The 14,090-nt window shown below is 46.0% G+C and overlaps 1 protein-coding gene and 1 pseudogene across 1 annotated transcript in view; both read right to left on the reverse strand.

Annotated features, from left to right (window-relative positions):
• Positions 1 to 14,090, reverse strand: part of RBFOX1 (RNA binding fox-1 homolog 1) — a 2,506,415-nt gene that overhangs the window by 2,353,000 nt on the left and 139,325 nt on the right. The gene's annotated exons all lie outside the window — the stretch shown is intronic.
• Positions 7,412 to 8,291, reverse strand: LOC116462321 (nucleophosmin-like; annotated as a pseudogene).

The raw sequence follows: 14,090 nt of genomic DNA on the forward strand, positions 1-14,090 counted from the left end.
CAGGAGAATCACTTGAACCCAGAAGGTGAAGGTTGCAGTGAGCCAAGATCGCACCATTGCACTCCAGCCTGGGTGACAAGAGTAAGACTCCGTCTCAAACTGGGTAATATATAAAGAAAAGAAGTTTGGCCAGGCACAGTGGCTCATGCCTGTAATCCCAACACTTTGGGAGGCCAAGGTGGGTGGATCACTTGAGGTCAGGAGTTCGAGACCGGCCTGACCAGTATGGTGAAACCCCGTCTCTACTAAAAATGCAAAAATTAGCTGGGTGTGGTGGTGGGCACCTGTAATCCCAGCTGCTTGGGAGGCTGAGACAAGAGAATAGCCTGAACCAAGGAGGCAAAGGTTGCAGTGAGCTGAGATCGCGCCACTGCATGCCAGCCTGGGCGACACAGAGAGACTCCGTCTAAAAAAAAAAAAAAAAAAAAAAGAAAGAAAAAAAGTTTAACTGACTCAGTTCTGCAAGCTGTACAGGAAGCATGGCTGATGAGGCCTCAGGAAACTTATAATCGGGGTGGAAGGCAAAGAGGAAATAGGTGCATCTTACATGGCCGGAGGAAGAGAAAGTGAAGGGAGAGGTGCTACAAACTTTTAAACAACCAGATGGGGGAACTCACTCATTATCACAAGAAGAGCAAGGGGGAAATCTGTCAGGGAAATCCCATGATCCAATAACCTCCCACCGGGTCCCTCCTCCAACACAGGAGATTACAATTCGACATGAAATTTGGTTGGGGACACAAATCCAAACCACACCCACTGGCCCCTATCTATCTAAAATTGGGATCCATATCTTTCCGACCCAGTAACACGACAACTAGAAGCTGTGAAAACAAGCTCCCACAACGAATGCTGCAGCAGCTGTGTGTCTCAATGGGCCACGGTTCTGCTGAGAAAATCCATTTCACCTCTTCCTCCTCCCCACTCCATCCTTTCCACACTGCCTCCTGTGGGTTCCCACCAGTCCATTCCACCTCCTCCTCCTCCCCACTCCATCCTTTCCACACTGCCTCCTGTGGGTTCCCACCAGTCCATTCCACATCCTCCTCCTCCCCACTCCATCCTTTCCACACTGCCTCCTGTGGAGTCCCACCAGTTTCAGAAGTGAGAAGAGCTGATATCAAGATGTGAAAGCTATTTCTTTAAATTCTGAGAGACTCTGGAGGTTTAGATGGAGAAGATGAGCCAGAAGCTAGCCTGTGTCTGGAAAGGTCCTCACCTGGTAGCTCTTCTCCCCGTCTTCAGAAGAGCAAGAGAAGCTGAAGTCATGCTAACATGCAGAGTGTGTTTTGATTCCAAAGGATCATGAGATGGTATTGTGAGGGTCAACGCGACCCAGCATGAACAATGTTGTCATTTACCAATCTCCTTATTTGCAATCAAACTAATAACAGTTTATCTCAATCTCAGGGGAAACCAACCACATAGATATACAGCAGCATTGGAAGAAACAGCTCCTTGCAAAGCCGATTCTGTTCTGATTGACAGGATTGGATGAAGCTGCCACGACAGGGGAGAGACCTGAGCCCTGCTCCCCACAGTGGCAGTCAGCATCACCTCCACGGCTAAACCACCCCCATTCCCAGCAGAAGTGTGGGCCAACCTGTGCACCACAGGTGGAGGGATCAGAGTCTTGGAGACTGAGCATTTATTTTGTTCTTCTTATTATTTTTGATGGCCAAATAAAAATTGTACATATTCGAGACTGGGTCATTTCCGTCTTCTCTGTTCTATCCACACACCTAATACATAGACCTCACTCCCACCACCATCTTTATGGGGGGAGAAAGAGGTGGGTATTGAAGAGGCTTTCATTGAGTTCACCCATGTGGACGGACTCAGCGAAGACTGAGATCAGGTTCTGCAATTTGTTGCAGTGAACCCACGAAACCCTTCTGAGACACCCCAGCCGGCCTTGGCTGCCTCCCACCTAAGCCATCAAATCTTGGCCTAACCTCCCTTCAAAGGCAGTTCAAGAATGCCTTCACGATCCTTCATCTTAGGGCTTCTTAGACCCACTGGGCTGCAAAGGAAATATCTGAAGCCGGCATGGATATCTCCATTCCTTTTGCTCTCACAAAATCATGAGCATCTTAAAAGAGGATTCCCCCCTTATGAGAACAGCTCTCTTTGCCATTTCATCCATTAAATCCGTGGCATAAAAAAACGCCTCACTGCTGGGTTCAAGGTAGGAAGGAAAGATTACTGGTTGGAAACCTCCCATTTACTCGGGAGGGCATTGCAGAGGCCAAGTAACCATGGATTAAACACAGGAGAAGTTTCTTTCTCCCTCAGGCGGGAGTATGGGTATCTGCAGCCCAGAGCCAAGGTGCAGCCCAGGGACCATCTCTAGAAATCCCGGCCACCCTCATCACATGGCCAGCAGGGCTCATTACCAAGCCTTCATTCCCTCAAAATGTGGGAAAAGGAGAAGTGCATGAATTGCCCCTGCACCACTCAGAAATGTACACATAACCGGCTCACACCCCCTAGACGAGGATTTAGTTCATAAGCACTCGTTACAAGGGAGGTAGATACAGCAGTCTGCTAGGGCTGCCATAACAAAATGTCACAGGTGGGGTGGCTTAAACAACAGAGATTTGTTTTGCACAGTTCTGGAGGCTGGAAGTCCAAGATCAAAGCGTTGGCAGGACGGGTTTCTCTTGAGGCCTCTCCCGGACTTGCAGGTGCCTGTCTTCTCCCTGTATCTTCCCAGGGTCTTCTCTGGCATCCCTGGCATCACTCTGTGTACCCTATCTTCCCTTCTTATCAGAACACTAGTCCGATTGGACAAGGGCCCTTCATAAGGGCCTCATTTTAAACCTAATGCCCTCTTTAAAACCACATTCTGGCCGGGCACAGTGGCTCACACCTGTAACCCCAGTACTTTGGGAGGCCAAGGTGCGTGGATCACCTGAGCTCAGGAGTTCGAGACCAGCCTGACCAATATGGTGAAACCTTGACTCTGTTAAAAATAAGTTAGCCAGGCGTGATGGTGCACACCGGCAGTCCCAGCTACTCAGGAGGCTGAGGCAGGAGAATCGCTTGAACCCGGGAGGCAGAGGTTGCAGTGAGCCGAGATCATGCCACTGCACTTCAGCCTGGTGAAAGAGCAACAGTCCATCTAAAAAACATTCTGAGGTCCTGGGGGTTAGGGCTTCAACATGTGAATTTGGGAAATGGACACCACTCAGTTCATAACAACAGGGAAACATACTCTTGATCCTGGGGAGTCACGTGCCTGCTAAAAATTGGGGGACAGTGGGTAGAACTGTTGACAAGAAGGAAAAGAAAAGGAAGAGGCCAGGCATGGTGGCTCACAGCCATAATCCCAGCACTCTGGGAGGCCAAGGTGAGAGAATCGTTTGAGTCTAGGTGTTCAAGATCAGCCTGGGCAACACACAGACTCTACCTCTACAAAACATAAAAAAAAAAAAAAAAAAAAAGTAACTGGGTATAGTAGCACGTGCCTGTGGCCCCAGCTACTTGGGAGGCTGAGGCAGGAGGATCACTCCAGGCCAGGAATTAGAGGCTATGCTGAGCTGAGATTACACTGCTGTATTCCACCCTGGGTGACAGAATGAGACACTATCTTATGTAAAATAATCATAATAATTTTGTAAAAAGCCAAAAAAAAAAAAAAAAAAAGAGGAGGAGGCTGGATCAGGGGAACGATCAACCATCTTGTCCTATCCTGGTTCGTAGCACCCACAGCTCATAGCATCTGGCACCAAGGAGGAAGTCAAACAGCTGAATGTCTAAAGAAGGGAAGAGAACACAAAACTCATGGAGATGCCATCTAGATCTCACACTTGGGGGCTCGTCTGTTGCAAGTCTGTTGTGCTTTCAATGCCGAGAACACAGCTGGCCCATCATTCGGTTCTGCAGAAGTAGCCTGTGGGGTGTTAGGAGAGAAGTCTCCAGAGTGGGCAGGAGTGAGCTTTGCAACTCCAAAAAGAGATTGAACACTCCCAAGAGCAGGTTTTTCTGTACAGTTTGTTCCCTGATGTATTCTGTCATGAAGAATGGTGCCCAGCACATAGTAGGTGCTCAATAAATGGAATAGACGCAGACAAGGAAGCTCACAGGAGGAACTTTATCTCCATCCAGGGCAGTACTGGCAGGAAACCACTCTAAGCGATCCCCCCCCACGACCCCATCATGCTGTGTTTCCTAACATTCTCATCCATCTATAAGTTGGTGCAAAAGTAATTACTGGTTTTGTCACTAAAAGTAATGGCAAAACTGCAATTACTTTTGCACCAACCTAATATATTTCATTATTTTAAATGATAGCGTCTAGAAGCAGGGCCTGCTTTCCTAATGAGTAGAGCAGGTGAGGTATAAGGGAAGGGAAAGGGTGGCTTCGACCACACAAAGGATCCTGACTGAGACCCACCTCTGAAAGCAGGTGCGCTTTGGAAATATGTTTAGTTTTTATAAATACCCCGGAAGCAAGTTCACCCAGCATAGCAGAGGAGGCAGCTCGGCCGGTGCCCAGGAGCGTGTGGGGCATGATGCCGAGGTCTCCTATGCCTGCTTCCTCACTGTAAAGTGGGAGGATAGCAGCAGGTACCACAGAGAATGTCCTCAGCATTAAATGAGGTGATGCCTGAAAGCATCTGAGTGCAGTGCCTGGCACCGAGCAGGTCCTTCGCAAATGCCAGTGACTGGGAGAAGACTGTGTCTGTCAGTGCTGGGCCCTGGCTATTCCAAGGGCCTTAGAGACATCATGAGGATAAAGACGGCTAGGGGACAGGTAGAAATGTTGCTCATTTTACATTTTAAAAGACTGTGGGCCAGGCGCGGTGGCTTGTGCCTGTAATCTCAGCACTTTGGGAGACCAAGGTGGGTGGATCACTTGAGCTCAGGAGTTCAGGACCAGCCTGGCCAACATGGTAAAACCCAGTCTCTACTAAAAACACAAAAATTAGCCAGGCATGGTGGCACATGTTTGCAATCCCAGCTCCTCTGGAGGCTGAGACAGGAGAACTGCTTGAACCCAGGGGACAGAGGCTGCAGTGAACCAAGATGGTGCCACTGCACTCAAGCCTGGGCAACAGAGCAAGACTCGTCTCCAAACAAACAAACAAAAACCACTGTGGTCTTCATTTCTTCAATGCTTTTGAAAATAATGCCAAGAACGTGAGCTAAAGTTAGAAAAGTGAGAATTGAGGAGAGAACCCACAGACAACCTCCTAACTCGTATCACATAAAAGGTGGAATGCACTGCCAGAGCATGGCCTCTCTTGACAACAGCCAGCCATGCTTGGAGGTCCTGGAATAAACAAGGAGACCCCAGAACACCCTGGATTGGAGTTAAAGGGAAAAAATCAACACTGAGACCCCCTGCTTAGAGAGGTAACCATGAAATCATGCCACTAAGGGCCAGCCCCTCCTGCTCCCCTGAAGGGCCACAATTTTTTTTAAAGGATGGCCTTTGAGCTTTTGTTTCTTAAAGAGCTCAGAAATGTGCATAACGGCAACAGTTTAAGAACCCTTGTCCTGCAGCTTGTTAAATCATTGGAAATAAAAGCTAAGCAAGAGTTGCAGAATTAGATTACCCAATATGAAGAAAACACACTTTCATCTCAAGTTCCTCTAAATAGATGTTATTTTCCCTTGCTGTAAAGGTAGGCTATTTTCCTTATTATTCTTTACTCAAGAAAAACAAGGAAGTGGGAGGGTGGGAGACGAAAAACCGCATTGGTTGGCTGCCCCGACATTGCAGAGCAATTCTCATCAACATTAATGTTGCAGTAGCCCAGGAAAAAGAACTGGGAGGTTTTCATTGCACAGGAACAAAACTGAGAGACGAAAATGCAGTCGCAAGCGTAAAAAAAGTTATTATGAAATCTCTTCAAGCCTCATGCTTCTCCAGTGATTCAAGATAATCACATGAGCAGCTTTAAACATTATGCGTTGACATCACTCAAACAGATAACTCCCAGAGGTTGGATATGAGATCAGGGAATTACCATTCATCATACGTTTATGACAAATCTAATGGCCTGAACTGATTTGTGACTGGTTAGAGCTCATGTGGGTCTCTCCAACTATGGCCACCTTGCTACTTAATGATCCTCCTTGCTTAAGAAGAACCCCCATGGAACACATAATGTCTCACTGGCATAAGGAACGGGAAACTCCTCACAACCCAAGGTCAAGTGTATGAGGTGTGGATCTTCTCAACGTCCAGAGTCCTGTCATTCAAAGAGCAAACACAGAAACTCCTCTTGCTGGAGGTTCACTCCAGCAAACAGACAGACAGATCCAGGTTTAAGAGTCTGCTGTGCTACTTTCTGGATGTGGGACCATGAGCAATGCATCTCCCCTCCTTGTGCCCTGTCTCATTTTCAATTTCAAGATTCTAATGGCCTCTACCTCTTAGGGCAGTTATGAAGATTAAGTGAAATCATGTATATAAAGTATTGAGCACGATTCTTGGCACAGAGCAGGCATCTAATAAATGTTAGCTAGAACTGCTGTTACGCCCAGTACCAATAAGATAATGAAGTAATAGTATCCATTGGGGAAGGTTTGTAAGAACCTAACACTCCAAAGACAGTAATGGTGCCACTTTGGGCTCCTCCTTCCCTGTTGCCCATATGGCAGATGCAGTGGGAGCCCACATCCCCTCCAGCCAACTCGGCTGTCACCTGCAGCTTGGAGAGACAGTTCCCTCCCACATCAATAGGTCCCTTATTCAAGCACCTGCGTCTCTCTACCCAGCAGTAATCCTCCAGCCATGGGAACCTGCTCAGCCTGTGTTCTGGACAGGTCACGAGCTGCAGAGTGAGTAACGACATCACTGGTTTCTAATACTGCACACAAAAGATACCCACTTGTGGGCAGAAAGTACCTTCCTTTAGGCTTGTAATGCCCTTCACATGAAAGATTAATGAGGGAAATCGTTATATTCTGTATAAAAACCAGATCAAATTTATACACAAAATCATTTGTCTAACAATTTAAGTTGCTTTCAAATAAAAATTAAAATGCATTTCTGACATGCAAAATAAATTTTAAAAATTAAGAAAATCACCTTATGTCAATACCATCTTTCTTTTTATTAAGTCAATAGAAACTGTGCTACTTTATTAAAATACTGAGTTTTATTTCACATGTACATTTTTGTCTCCCCATCATTTCCATGTCTGACCACTACTACTACTATGTCCTATCATAACATTCCATTCATACTTAAAATCAAGCAAAGGGTGAAGCTCCATCTTTAAAAACTAAACAGGCATTTTGGACAACACATTCTTGGCAATGAAACCTGGATAACATTTATCAAACAAGATAGGGAAAGTTATCACTCTGCATTATAAAAAGGACAGCCAGATATCACCTGTTACAGGAATGAAATAAGATGGAACATTTTTAACAAATTGTATAAACTATTTTCTTAAAGAGACTTCTTCCACTGCCAGAGATCTGGAACAGTCTCCTGGTCAGTCATCCAGAAGCAATTCTTCACATAACTGATGAACTTGGCTTCCTCTCTGGGAAGAGAACCACCTTTTTCTATATTTGCTTGCATTTTTGCTCTAATATCTTCTACAGAACTAGGTCTTTTTGGTGTTTTAGGAGTTTTTTCCTGTTTTTTGAAGGATTCTTGCCCTTTTGATCTTGGTGTTGATGATGGTTTTGAGTCTTTTCATTTTGATTTGACTTGCGTGCATTTTTGGCTGGAGTATCTCATATAGATTTCTTCACTGGTGCTTTTCTTCAGTTTCCTCGTTATCAAAGTCATCATCATGACCATCATCATCATCACCAAAATCATCATGACCAGCATCATCATCTTCATCGGCAGCAAGTTTTAATGTTTTCTGTGGAAACTTGCTACCACCTCCAGAGGCAGCCTGCTTTCCAGTTATACTTAAGGGTTTCACATCCTTGTCTTCGTCTTCGGACTCTGCATCTTCCTCCATTGCTACAAAGTGCCGTCCACTAGCATGCACTCGCCCTGAACCACACTTCATCCGTAAGAGCACTGGTGGTATGATTTCAAAGCCCCAAGGGAAACCGTTGCTGTACAGACATTTTCAAAGTTGCCAGTGTTACTTTAATTGGACTGCCTTCTAATTCACTGCCTCTGCTTCCACAATGTGCAATTCATCCTTCGCACCAGCCCCTAAACTGACCATTCTTAAAGATAACTGGTGCTCCTTTTCATCATTATCCACCTTGAAGTGATCATCTTTGTCAGCCTTGAGTTCACAACTGAAAAGATAGTTCTGGGGCCTCAAGGGGCTCATGTTCATGTCCATTGAATCTTCCATTGGGTGGCAGCATGCACTTAGGTAGGAGAGAAGGTGCACAGAGATAAATGACCACTGCTCAAGAGAACAGCTACGCAGGATGGAATCACATCAGGGAAAGCTCTTTTTATTTTTTATTTTTTTTACTTATTTACTGAGACAGGGTCTCACTCTATCACCCAAGCTGGAGTACAGTGCACGATGTTGGCTCACTGCAACCTCCACCTCCTGGGTTCAAGCAATTGTCCTGCCTCAGCCTCCCAAGTAGCTGGGACTACAGGCACATGCCACCATGCCCAGCTAATTTTCGTATTTTTAGTAGAGAAGAGGGTTTCACCAGGTTGGCCAGGCTGGTCTCGAACTCCTGGCTTCATATGATCCTCCCACCTTGGCCTCCCAAAGTACTGGGATTACAGGTGTGAGACACTGTGCCTGGCCAGTAGCACTTTTCTTAATGCCAGGATCTTTAGATTTTATGTGTTAGGTGGTGTGTGACAGGGAGAGGATGAGTGGCTGCATATGTATTTGCTCATTTTTCAAGAGAATCTAGGCTCCCAGTTGATCAACAATAAATTTTGTGCATTCAATGTGACACCTCCCAGAACGACCCTCAACCAGTGGGAAATAGGAACAGGCGGACCTCCGGGAAGCGGTACTTAGGGATGTTCTGGGCCAGCCTCCGGAGTCCACCAGCAGGCCTGGGTGCCAACTGCCCCCAGTAGTAAGTAGCTCATTGAAGGACCCTCCATCTCTTCCCCACTCCCTCCCTGTGGGATCACCTCAAGTAAGTCTCTTGCATTCAAATCCATGTCTCGGAGTCTGCTTCTTGAAGAACCCAAACCACTGCAACCTAGACAAGGCTTCCTCCTCCTCAGCATCCGTTAAGCTTCTTAGGCAACCCTACTGTCCAGCATGACATCATGGAGGGAGCCCAAGCAGGGGAGTTTCACAGGTGGGGTTCAAATCCCAACTCTGCCCTTACTAATTATGTCATCAAGCCAAGCCCCATTGCTGGTCCCCATCTCCCCATCTTTAAAGCAGCACCTGCCTCACAGGGATGTGATGAGGTGTCTGCCACAGAACCAGGTACCCAAACTTTTCAGAGATGCCTGTAGAGCACAGATGCTTGGCATAAAGGAATGGGTTCCAAAAAGCAGAATGTAAAAAATTCATTAGAGAGAGATTTTTAGATAGAGAATGGAGTAACTATCATCACAAAGAGAAAAATCTTTTCTACAAACATAGAAGGATGTCCCTATTGCCAGATCCCTTGCATGAGGAACCAAGAAAGTAAGTGCCTCTTGGCCAAGGCTGTACTTGCCATTGGCAGCCTGTAATTGGAACTGGAATATTTCTTAGGTATTGCCAAGTCGATCGGCGACTGGCTTGTTTTCCTAGAAAATGAGTGACAGCTGCACAACAGCTTTTAAGTCGTCAAGAGAGAGAAGGAAGAAAGCCTAGCCAGGGACTCTATGCGCCTTCTGTGCACCCCTGGGGGACAGTTGGTGCATTCACATCTCAAACCAGCACACATCCAAGTTAAAACTTAGCACTTGGCTGGAACTTCTAGGAGAAGTTGTTCCTAAATAAATGTGAAGGAAACTTAAAAATTAATAAAGCAATGGGCAACCTGTACACTGACTTTTTTTTTTTTCAAAACTTCCTCTGACACCTTCCTAATTAAGGGGACCTGGCTGCCAGTTTCTGCTTCTGATACCCAGAGTTGGGGAATCACTGAGGGAGAGAAGGAGTAACTATTAACTCTAGGTTCGTTTTTCCTTCTCTTGGAAACTGATTGCACACACTGGATGAAATATGTGACTAGATGGCAAAGCAGAGACCAACTGGAGTTGTGGTTCCAAGGGAGAGCTCAGTCAGCACTGGTCATCCACCGGGGCAAATGCCTTGGTAGAAAAATGAATAGACAGGAACAGCCAAGCACTCAAGAAATGAAAGATGCTGGGAGCCCCAGGCAGCTCAGGAGAGATCTCTCTGACCCTTCGGGCCCTGGTAAAACAACAGTGAATAAGACAGACACATAGCTCCTGTCCCAAGAACACTGACTTGGGGGTGTAGGAGACAGACAAGCAACTAATTTCACAAGCAATTTCCAAAGTGTGCAAGAAGGGTCATGATTCATTAGTACAAGGTGCTACCTACCTAGTCTGGGGTGTTGGGAAAAGTCAGGTCAACTGAGACCTGGGGATGACGACTTCCCCAATCAAGGGGAGAAAGAAAGCTTGTTCCAGAGAGAAGAGCCTGCCTGGAAGTCCTGAAACCCATGGGACTTTTGAGAAAATGAAATAAGCCTCCTGCAACTGAAGCTAGAGAAGGAAGATAAAATTAAACAAGGAAAATAGCCCGCAGTTTCCTCAAAAAGTTACAAGTAGAACTACCATATGATCCAGCAATCCCACTTCCAAATATTTATCCAAAATAGGCCGGACACGGTGGCTCATGCCTGTAATCCCAACACTTTGGGAGACCAAGGAAGGTGGATCACGAGGCCAGGAGTTGGAGACCAGCCTTGCCAACATGGCGAAATCCCATCTCTACTAAAAATACAAAATATATATATATATATATAGCCAGGTGCAGTGGCACATGCCTGTAGTCCCAGCTACTTGGGAGGCTGAAGCAGGAGAATCGCTTGAACCCAGGAGGTGGAGGTTGCAGTGAGCCGAGATCATGCCACTGCACTCCAGCCTAGGTGACACAGAGACACTCCATCTCAAAAAAAAAAAAAAAAAAAAGAATTAAAGTCATCTCAAAGAGATATTTGCACTCCCCATGTTTACTACAGCATTATACACAATAGCCAAGGTATAAAAACAACCTCAACGTGCATTTATGGATAAATGGATAAGGAAGCATGGTATATTCATACAGGGGAACATTATTTAGCTTGAGAAAAGAAGCAAATCCTGCCACATTTGACACTATGGGGAGACATTATGCTAAGTAAAATAAGCCAGTTGCAGAAAGACAAATGCTATATGATTCCACTTACAGGATGACTCTCAAACAGTCAAATACACAGAAACAGAGCAAAATGGTGGTTGCCAGGGGCTGAGGGGAGAAGTTGGGGAGTTGCTATTCAATGGGTATAAAGTTTCAGTGATGTGGCCTGGTGCGGTGGCTAACGCCTGTAATCCCAGCACTTTGGGACGTCAAGATGGGTGGATCACCTAAGGTCGGGAGTTCAAGACCAGCCTGACCAACACGGAGAAACCCAGTCTCTACTAAAAATACAAAATTAGCCGGGCATGGTGGCACATGCCTGTAATCCCAGATACTCGGGAGACTGAGGCAGGAGAATCGCTTGAACCCGGGAGGCAGAGGTTGCGGTGAGCCGAGATCACGCCATTGCAGTCCAGCCTGGGCAACAAGACGGAAACTCTGTCTCAAAAAAATAAAGAATACAAAAACCAGCTGGGTGTGTTGGCGTGTGCCTGTAGTCCCAGATACTCGGGAGGCTGAGGCAAGACAATCACTTAAACCCAGGAGGCGGACGTTGCAGTGAGCTGAGATCGTGCCACTGTACTCCAGCCTGGGGACAGAGCGAGACTCCATCTCAAAAAAAAAAAAAAAAGTTTCAGTGACACAAGTTGAGTAAGTTCTAGAGACCTGTTGCACAATATTGTGCCTGTAGATAACAATACTGTATTATGCACTTAAACACTTGTTGAGATGACAGATCTCATGTTAAATATTAAGTTAAATGTTCTTACTACAATTTAAATAAAAACATAACTTATGCAATGCAGTTGGCACAATTAATATCTCAAAATCAATTCAGATATTAATTGCGGTGGTTTTTAGCTCTGTTAATGAAATGGTATTTGAGCATTATCTGCCTGCTGTCCAAACCATTCTCAGAACATTAAGATGATTTTTGTCGTTGCCTGTGAGCAGCAGGTTGTAAAGAGGCCCATAGGCTAGCCTCCCACTAACTTTTCTTGCTGGATGTGAAAACCAGGCAGGTTCACCTGAGACAGCTGGGTGGCCTCAGCAAGAATACAACTTGGCACAAAGTGGAGGACCCTTGCAAGTAACTGGGATTGTTCTTCTCAGCTGACTGCTCAGCAACCATCTTCCTTCATTCCAATCCCAGGGCCAGCTTTACAGGCTTCCAACGTGTGCAATCACACAAGGCCCCACACTCAATGTTCTGCTGTCACTGTCTTGAAATTCTTAACTTTTTAACAAGTGGCCTCACATTTTTATATTTTACTGGGCCCTGTAAATTATGCAGCTAATCTTGCCACACCCCAAGTAGTTTATCAACCTGTTTTTCTTTCCAGTCACTAAGAGTTTCTTTTACAAGAGAAATAAAATGGTCAAAAAAACAAAGCTTTATCCTTCTAGTGATATCTCTGGTGCTGTTTTAGCACTTCTTATAACCTGGACCTCTGGGTAACTACCCAGTTGGCCCACTTCTTAACCTATTTCTGGGGCCAAGAACTGTGGGGATCCTTGGACAGCAACTATACCCATGTTTACAGCTCCTCCTTTCACCTTGTTGGGCAAATTGGCAGCAGTGGAAGACAAAACCATATCACCATTAAGACCAATGGCACTGGACCCAGATAAACTTGGGTTCAAATCCCAGCTTTGCCTTTTACGTCTGTAAACTGAAAAGACAATAGAACCACAGGATTATTATAGAGATTAAATAAGATCATGAATATAGAGTGCTCCATACCAAGTAAGCACTCTGTGTTGTCTATTAGCATTTGTAGAGGTGACATTGTCTCTCCCTGCATCGTGTGCAGTCTTGGTATGGTTATCAATCAGGGTACACGCCTCCTCACCGCAGAAGCCGCGGGCACTGGAGGCTTCTCCCACTAGATCTCCCTCTTGATGTGCTTGTGCTGCTGGGAGAGCAGGCTCATGCTATAAGATCAGCCAGTCATACTCTCCCCAAAACTGGGCAGGAAAGAGGCAAAGATGGAAGAAATTTTTGTATGTTTTCACTGAATCCATCAGTAGTCCTGAAAAGACCGTTTCAGCTGTTGACATTTCTGCAGCTGTTGAGATCTATAGCCTTCTCTTCAACCCTGCAAGTTTCCCTGTATCCTTGCAATAAGCCCTCTTCTTCCTCACATTAGCCACAGCAGCTTCTGTTGCTTGCAACCAAAGACTCTAATTTATAACCCCTCACTCAGGGAGTGTGGATACACATCCAAATCTTTCCCCTAAAGTATCAATTCACTCAGGGCATTAGACTCAGCCCAGGTAGCTGATACTGGTATAACGGGAAGGTACACTCTCTCCCAGTACCTGTGCAGGTGGATGATGCGTGTGACCCACAGGAAGCCTCCTGGCAAGCCAGCCAGCCCGGCACCTTTTCTCCCACAGGAAACCACTTGCACATTCAGTTTCAAGAAGCAGAACACAGAAAATAGGCAGAGCTGCCTGGCGCTGATGTACTCACCCGGCAGAAGGGCCCGGGAGTCTCTAGAGCTAATCTCAGGAGAGTGCCTATCCTCTAATTATCCCTCGCCCTCCAGCCTTCCCACAACATGTCAGCAGTGCACAGGGCTAGCCAGGCAGAACTCTCCCCAGGCCTGCGTGTCCACAGATGGAGTAGGCGGCTGCAGATGTGGGATGATCAGGAGCCTACGGAGCAACATCCAGAACTGTCTCTGTCCTCAAAGGAACAGGACAGTGATTTATTCTGCAAGACAGTGACTACCCAACCTTTGCAGGGTTCTCTGAACAAGCAAATGCTCATGAGAGGATGTCTTACTAACCTTCAACGTAAATTTATGTTTTGGATTGTTTTCGGTCTGGAACAAACATTCTGAGGTGAGGACA

This window comes from Hylobates moloch, unplaced genomic scaffold (assembly GCF_009828535.3).
Source record: "Hylobates moloch isolate HMO894 unplaced genomic scaffold, HMol_V3 SCAFFOLD_23, whole genome shotgun sequence".
Lineage (NCBI taxonomy): Eukaryota > Metazoa > Chordata > Mammalia > Primates > Hylobatidae > Hylobates > Hylobates moloch.